This window comes from Nicrophorus vespilloides, unplaced genomic scaffold (genome assembly GCF_001412225.1).
Source record: "Nicrophorus vespilloides isolate i.1.1-1 unplaced genomic scaffold, Nicve_v1.0, whole genome shotgun sequence".
Lineage (NCBI taxonomy): Eukaryota > Metazoa > Arthropoda > Insecta > Coleoptera > Silphidae > Nicrophorus > Nicrophorus vespilloides.
In genome coordinates, this window is record NW_017097749.1 from 100,573 (window position 1) to 110,114 (window position 9,542).

The window sequence follows — 9,542 nt, forward strand, 5'->3', positions numbered from 1 at the left end:
TTTCAGGTATAGTGCGGATGCAACATTAAAAAAATAACGAGTGGAAGTTGTTACATTTAAGGTATAGCGTGGATGCAGCATTAGAAAAATTGAGTAATCGGACTCAATCATAACCAATAAAAGTTGGTAGAACTGATATATTTGTATGTCTCATTTCAGATATAGTACAGATGCAACATTAGAAAAATAAGGAGTGGAAGTTGTTACATTTCAGGTATAGTGTGGATATATTATTATAAAAATGGAATAATCGAACTCTATTATAGCCAATGGAAGATGGCGTATCTGATATATGTTTATGTCTCATTTCAGCAATATTAGAAAATTTGTGTAATCGGACTCAATCATAACCAATAAAAGTTGGTAGAACTGATATATTTGTATGTGTCATATCAGATATAGTGTGCATACAAGTTGAGTAATTGTACACCTTGATGACAAAATTCTGTTTCTTTTCAAAAACAGTGTAGATGCAGGCAATATTAGAACAAAACACTCTATGATAATCAATAGTAGTTGGTGCAACTGACATAATATAATACTTCTAAATCACCACTGCCTTTTATGTTACCTCTAAATTTTTCGTGATATGAGAATGAAATGTAGGTCAGTTACACCAAAGTATATTCCACAGTAGCAGTTGGTATAACTGACATACTTCGTGTCTCATTTCAAGAATGGTGTTGACGCATCATAAGAAAAAATTGCTATGGAAATGGGTTAATAAAATAGACTACGATTATGTTCAATTAAAAGAACACTTTTGGGTACACTTCGCTAAATATTTATTAACTGATATTCAAATTTGTGTTTCCAAGAAAAATTAGCATTGACATAAATAGACGCATAAATATTTATAATTGCTATAAATAAAGCGGAAAATATATATAATCAAAAATAAATTGGAAAATAAGTAAAACGAAAAGAACTTAAGCATTTGTAATTCAGGCTATCGCCACTTGCCTATTTTTGCAACGGTAAACACATTTTGTTTTGAAAGTGTTCGGATTTATTTACGAACTGGACGTAATTGAACAACCGACATTGGCAAATAAATAATACGAATTAGGATCGTTCTATTTTTTTGTCACGTGGATTTTCGTTTTGTTTTCGTTGACGAAAAGCGGCAATTTGAACGTCGGATGGAACGAATTACGCTTAGAGCACGCTTCCGACAAGGTTAATTGGTGTAGTCGTAACACGTTATTGCATTTGTTATCATGCGGTCTTTTGATAAACGTCCAATCTCAATGGTTATTTAGAATATAAACTACTATGAACATTACGTTCCAATTTCATGAAAATTCATGCTCTAAAACATTTTTTTTTGTTAAAGAAAAAGAAAACCATAATTTTGGAAGGTTTATTGAATTGTCCATTCATAAAGAAACAATCTTTGAACGTCTATAATATCAATGTTTGCCATTAAAGTCTTTTTATTATTATATTCATAAATTGTTACGTTTCAATTTCCCAAATAAAATTTGTTCTTAAGTGTAATTAAAATATATAATTCTCCATTCATAACCTAACAATCATAACTCAACTATAATTAAATTATTGTTTATAGCTATTGATATTTTTTATTTGCTTATTGTTATTGTATGATTTTTTTTTATATAACTATAATTCAATGAAAAATTGTGAATCTGAAGGAAATTAAATTGAATTTCTTAATAAAAATAATTATCAAAATGCAATTTTCTATAATTAATATTCTGATAAATATTGAAAGCAAAAACTTACTAAAAGTTGAACTAAATTGTATTTATTTATACCAATAATTGGCAATAAAAGTGTTACTTTCTTTAAAAAAAACCTAAGTGAATACTTTGAATCCAATGTAATTAAAGTAAACAATAGAAACTAATAATTAACGACTCTCTAATTTAGAACGTTAATATAATTATTGTGCGTCATAAGATAATTATAAAATGCTAAGTATGCATTTAATTTTTACTTTTATTATATATTTCTGTTATTTAATACTTTCTATAATTTTTCCTTATTTAAATTAGAAAATATACAGTTTAAAACCGGACTAATCGAGTACATAAAAATAAACAGCATAAAAAGAGACTTGATTATTTGGTAAGAAAAATGACAAATAGAATTTATTAAAATCAATTCAAATTTATTTTTTAGTATAATGAATCCGCACTATGCGAGGTACAATAATTGTAATTTTTTAACTTATAATTTGTTAGAAAACCATAGTCAATTTATAAAATTTATCTTTTTTTATGTTATTTTCTTATACATACAATAATTGTAAACATATTAGTTTATAAATTTATTATAAATAGAAAATGTAAATTATTTTACAATATTTATTTATGTAATTTGAAGAGAGAGAAAAAGCACTATAAAATTGAATAATAAAGATATTTATTTACATTGCATTTATCATCTAACAACAACAAAAAATATATAGGAAAAAATTGTAGAATGTTATTTAACATTTCAATTATTTATTTGTTGATTTTCCTACAACTATTATACCTAGTTTTCAAATTATTTTTAGTTTATTAATAAATGTTATTAATTCAATAAAAACAACTACTAGATTTATTTAATATTACATTTTTTTAATGAAAAAGTTAAAATATTATTAATATTATTTATTGTAAAATTGAAATAGAAATGAGAAATGTATGTAAATTTCAAATAAATTAGTAATAATTACACTAATAGTTAATTTTATTTATTTCTTTAAAAATGTACAGAGAAAAATAATTATAATTATAAATAATTAAAAAGTGATTTTGAGTAACTTTTTTTTTTGAAGAATTTCAAGTGAAAGTCGTATAGTATTTTCATTCGTAATGGAAAAGTGTTTTCTTGTAAATTATGTAATTCATATAATGTCTTTCTTTCCATAAAGGAAGTTTATTTCATATAAATAAAATAATTTTAGTTTTTTTTTAAATGCATCAAATATTAGAAAAATTGTTTGTAACATAATTAAAATAAAAAAACTTTTGATTGAATTTTTTAGTGTAAAATATTTTAATTTACATAAGAGTTATTAATATTTATTTACCTATGACAATTTCACGCCTAATTTCATAGAAAAATAACTCGTAATAATTAATAATGTTTTGGTTTAGAAATTTTCATTATTTTTTATTTATGCATAAAATTTTACTTATTTTTAAGTAAATTTATTAACTTTGGTTGAATTCTAATTTTATAAATGATTTATTGAATGTTTTCCTACATTATTAATAAAAACTTCTTTGTGTGTTTTTCTTCTAAATTTGTTATTTACATAATCAAATAAAAATTGTAAATGCACTTAGTTAATAAATCACTACAGCTTCTTACGTTATTGATTTATTGTTTGCTCCGACTTCCAGGAATTCCAAACACCACAAGTTTTTTTTAGGTAATTTAAATATCCGACTTGTTGCTAACGACATACCATATTATTATTTTTTTCACTAATTCATCCGTTCACATAACGCCAATACTGACGTAACCGAACATTCAAGCTGCATTTTACTGTCCACTAAATGTTTATTTATTTAACGCTCGAATTAGTAAACATTTATAAATGCCGCTGCATAAGCAAATCGTTGACGTTAACAACTCTCACAACAAAAAGCAATTAATAAATTTTGAGCAACGGTTAACGTAATTAACAAAATATTAGTATTTGCAATAACAAAAAAATAACATGAAATTGACCAATTAATTAATGAAATCATTTTCCAAAAAAAAAAATGATATCTATAAAGGTGAATGTGTAAACACACTGCGATTATTTTATTGTATACAAACATCAAATACTTGATATTTTTATTTAGCTGAGTTTCGATTAAAAATAAACTTTTTTTTTAAATTTATTTTGCTGTTTGATTTCGAGTTTTTAATAACAATCGCGTTATCATCACGTTATCAATGGTGTAAAACTACAAATCAAAACATTTTTTTATGAAATGATTCAATCAGTTATGATGACACACTGTTTCTGTAATGGTTGTAAATAAATTTATCATTTTGGCTAATAAATATTGTAATTTTAGGTAAAAAGGCGGAGTATGGAAATTACTTTACTCTTGTTGATACCTTTTAACGGACATATCGATATATAAATGGTTTCTTAGCAATACCAAAACCATAACAATCTACACGAGTATTTGCTAAGCGTGTAGTGGAAAACTCAGTCGAAAAACCAATTAAGGTGAAACGCAAAGTCTAATGGACGTGCCTATAAAAAGACAACCAAGTTCACTACTCCTTTTCACTCAATAACAAATCGTTACACTTTCAATTAATTTACTTGAATACATAAAGGGAATCAGTTTTTTCTTTCTTTGTATTTGACAAAACTTGTAACACGACATTTGTAACAACTAAAGAAGCTCAAATTTACTTATAAGTAAGTAAGTTCCAGTAAGTTAAAAACAACTAAATAATATTAAAATATACTTGAATACTCAAAACTTATTAATTTTTCTTTGTATAAAATAAAAAATTTGTTAAATAGTCAAAAATAATCAATCTTTCATTGTATAAACTAACAATTCTTCTATAAAGTTAAAGCTAATAAAGAAATGAAAAACTTTTTTGAATACTCAAAAGTAATCATTTTTTTCTTTGTGTAAGACATGAAAATTTAAATTACTTGAATTTACTTAAACAGTCAAAAAAATCAACAAATGTTGCATTAAGTTAAAAATAAACTAAAGAAACTCAGTATTTACTTAAGTACCCAAAGTAATGATATTTTTTGTATTGTGTAAGAGAAAAGTAGTAAAATAAACATATCAAATTTACTTGAATACTCAAAAATAATTATTTTTTTTTCGTGTAAGACAAAAAATATAAAATAACCAAAAATACTCAAATTTACATAAACATTCAAAAAGAATCATTCTTACTTTGTAAACATCTCCAATTAAGTTAAAACAACTAAAGAATCTCATAATATACTTGAATACTCAAAAATTATTAATTTTTCTTTGTGTAAAACAAAAAATATGCAAAATAACCAATGGAACAGTTAAATATTTCTTTGTATAAAGCAACAATTCTTATAAAAGTAAAAAACAACTAAATAAACGCAAAATTTACTTGAATACTCAAAACTAATCAATTTTTCTTTGTATAATCCAACAATCGTAACATTATGTAGAAAATAACTAAAGAAAAAATACTTAAACACTCAAAAAGATTCAAACTTTCTTTGTATAAGACTAAGATTAAGTTAAAAAACAACTAAAAAATATCAAAATTTACTTGAATACTCAAAAACAAACAATATTTCTTCGTGCAAAACAAAAATTGTAAAATAATCAAAGAAACTCTAATATTAAAAACTATACTTACATAAAACATTTTACTAAATCAAAAATTTGAAATTTCATCTCAGAAACATTAACAATTATAATAAGATGTTCCATACAACAACCAATTTTCAAATGTAATTTCTATAAGACGAACAACAAAGCAAATTCTGATTGCGTAAAAACTGAAATTTGCAATATATATATAAAAAAAACGAAACTTTCACTTAAACTCGGTTGCATTAATCATTAAATAATGATTTTCAACAAGACACGAAATGCACCAGAAACAACAATGATGTTCGCTCTTCGTGCCATGATTAAATGCACTTATTATTAAATCGTTAAACGAGTCATTGTTTTAAAAACAATGAAAAAAGGAAAACGAAAATATAATTCATTGTTTACAAAATTACATTCACTAATTAGTTAATTAATTTCTTTATCATTTAGTTAATTAATCTGAATTTCTTTATCGATTAATTAATTAATCTCAATCGATTCACAAACGGATTAGTAAACTTATCGAAAAACATTGTTGTTCCAGTGCGAAACGGTTGTTTTTGTCGAGACCATAAAAAAAATGTATTTTTATTTAAATTTGCTTTTCATTTTTCCATAAACCTACTGCAAATAAGATAAATGACGTGTTTGCTTCATAAACGCATGCATGAATAATGGATCTACATGTCTACTATGACTATGTAGTAAATAATTCTCATTGAAACGTTCGTGTATTTTTTCTATTTGTATTGCATTTCCAATGTCTACTAATAAAGATAATCAAGGTGTTTTCTGAATTACTGATTTACCAAAGAAATTATTAATTTCATACAAAAAAAAACACAGACATTTTTATATATTAAGTTATTAATTTCTTTGATAAAAACATATTTCTTTTGCAAATTTATTACTTAATTACATATTAATTAATTACCTTGACTAATGATTAAAGAAACGTTCTTTTCCTATTAACAAATATCATAAAATATTCTGAATTGTAGATTTACTAAAAACTGAATGCATTTTCTAATGTTAACGTTATTTTGTACTAAATCGAATTATTTTCCTACTATAATAAATCTTTCAAGTACAATATCATTTATTTTACTGTAATTGTTATCTAAATATAACTCTTTCTCACGCGCAGCTAAGGACTTCTTGTTCATTATTCTTCGTGATTTTTTTTCTACCATTGAGATCGACAGCATAATTTCCAGACAACCTCACTGATACAGTCCTAATTACTAATTTATACCAATGAAAAAGTAGAAAAAATCAATGCAATGACATTTTTTTTACATCTATTATTTTCAATTACATATAAACTTCAACAATTTGATCGATTATTCTTGCTTTCTCTTTAATCACTATTTCACAAGATTAAAGAACATTATATGATCAATAGATAAGTTATAAAATGTAACAATTATTCAATATAAAAAATAATTGTTATAATAATTTTCAGTAAAAAATAACAATTTAAATCACTTTTCAATAAAATTTGTGTCTTTCCATGGTAAAAACGTTTTTTTTTATACTAATTTTGTTTTACTTTTTTTTGTTAGCAATTGAACTTTGGACCGTAGACAATCGATACGAGCTGCGAAAACGAGAATGTTTTGCAAATATTGTACACTAATCAATAATAATCAATATACGTAACCACGTGTAACTAAACAATTGATGTATTCGAAAGGTCAAAGCAACACGTGCAATCATCTAAAGAGATGAAAACATAATTTGCGTTAAAATTTCACTTCTAAATATTTAAAAAAAGAGATGATTTACAGAATTTATTCATTACTAAGAAACGTTTGTTTTTAAAAAAAATATCTTTGAAACGACTCATCAAAATAGTAGTGATCACCCATACAAGTGTTATCATCATAACGCATTGATTAACTGTATTAAATAAGAAATTCAACAAATTTTGAGTTAAAAAATTTCCTTCGAAACATTTTAAGAAACAAAAAGTTTATTTATAGAAATTATTCATGAACATTTCATTATTTGAATAAAAATAAACGTTTCTTTATTACTCAAATAATTGTTATAAATTTTAGCTTTAAAAAGACTATAGTAAATCATCTAATTATTAATGATTAACATCAAACCACATTTAATTTAATTGCAACATTAAAAAAAAGAACATATTTAATTGATGTAACATTTTTTTTATTATATTAAAAAAATATATATATAAATTCTGTTCGAATTGAGGAGAGATCAATTATATTTGAACCACTTGCTAGTTTTAGATACCTTCGTGTTTCGCATTTCTCTTTAAATGTCAACAATGAAAAAAAAACACGACCAATAATAATAGTATTTACAAAACCGAACGAACGACTTTGACCAAAGTCTACGTTCCATGATCATCGTGGAGATTCTAAATATCATAGCAATCCGAAGCAATGCAACAATCACCGTATTTACATTTCCGTATAGATTTTTTTTTGTTGATTAATATTTTTAATGCATCAACATTTATTTTTAGCAAATTCATTTCCAAACTATTTTTAAATTCTAATTATAATTTATGAGTTGATTGATTAATTGCTCATAATAAAATGAATTATTTTTAGTTTATTTAATTAAAATTGGTCTAAAAATTTATATTTTTTGAGTTCAAATCTCGTATAAGTTTACGTATTATCGAGTAATTAGATTGTCTAATTATTCATAACAAAAAACAAATATTAATAATTAGTACTTGTAATTCAGTTTTGGAATGAATATTTGCACATTTTTGCTATAAAATATTAATATTTATATAGTAAGTCATTAATTTCATTATGTTAATGATTGTTTTAAATATAATTTAGTTTAAATTAATGAAATGTTTTGCAGTAATATTGCAAGAGAAATTTCAATGTTTGTGAAATAATTGGTTATTTGACAATGGAAAATTTATTTACAAACTTATAATGAAAATAATTATTATCAGCTTAGATTTACTCTTTTTAGCAAACATAATTATAATTAGTTATGTTTAGTTTAAATAATAATTTGGTAAGGTTTTGTATCTATTATTTGATTAATTTTAATGAATTTTGATGTAGTTGTAAATAAAAAATAGAAGATTGCGTATCACCAATTGTGAGTAGAATGTTTATGAAATAATTGATAATTTGCCTAATGCACTTGAATTTAAATCTAATATAAGTGTTGTAGTAATTAAAATGTTCGATATGATTTGGTATATCTACAGATATATTTACCTTGCAAAAACGATAAATTTATATCATGCAGTCAATGGATTCTAGCGAAATGAGGTGTGCGCGTAATTTGTCTTCAATTTCGTTATAAGTGTGTTTAAATCAGTTTTTAATGTGGAGAATATTGAGGCCTTGATCTATCGGGCTTTTGCAAGTGCGAATTCGATAATAGAATGTGTTTGTTTGTTTGTTGTTGTGCAAATGATTGTGACTTACTTGTAGATGTTTATTGTTGTTGATGGTCGAAGAGCCTTTCGTCTGTGCGACGACGCTTCTTGAAGAGTCGGATTTTTAGGGGCGCCAACGTTCCGTTCACAAAAGACCGAATCACAAAAATGTTCTGCTGCTGATGGATGGGTTCCAAAAGGACACAGGAATCACCGGCCGAAGACGTCGAGGTACTCACGGCGCGACCCAGTTTCAAAGAACGGACCAACAACGCGCACCAACAGCAAGCAGCAAGCAACGAACCGAAGGAACAGGTAGATTGTATACGAATGCGAGAGCTCTTGTCCCGTGGGTGTCTCGAGCAAATATACCGACAATCAGCCGAAGGAACCAACTGAGAATGCGAATGATAAAGTAGGGGCTATGGTGTCTGGTCTGGTATGGTACGGGTCGTTCTCTGCTCAATGCGTTTAGAGTTGTTAGGCTTCTGGGGGGCTTCACGCTCGTGGTGGAGAGTGCGCTAAACTCGTCGTCGTCGTCGCTTCTGATGTCTCCTCACAACTGTCACTTCGAAAACAATCCCTCCGATCGTACAGCACCACGCATTTATACTCTACAAAGCCTCTCTCTGATAAGCGTAGTACAATGGACAGACCGCTGTTCAGCAATTATCGTTCGGCACGCTATTATCATTTTTTGACTAACTGGAAAGTCAAACATGCCGCCTCCTCCCACACTTCACCGTTTCGATTTCTATGGATTACCGCGAAAAAAATTCTGTACTCAACGCTCTTCGTCGTGTTTAACTTTTGGTTTCGCACAAATGCGCTGATATACTTACTTACTTACCATCAACGACATA

The 9,542-nt window shown here is 26.0% G+C and overlaps 1 protein-coding gene across 1 annotated transcript in view; it reads right to left on the reverse strand.

The window, feature by feature from the left end:
- LOC108560869 (UNC93-like protein) overlaps positions 1 to 9,269 on the reverse strand; it is a 36,932-nt gene extending 27,663 nt beyond the window's left edge. The window contains exon 1 of the mRNA XM_017918579.1: positions 8,729 to 9,269. The gene's annotated coding sequence lies outside the window, so the exon portion shown is untranslated. The remainder of the gene's footprint in view (positions 1 to 8,728) is intronic.
- Between the last annotated feature and the right edge of the window lie 273 nt (positions 9,270 to 9,542).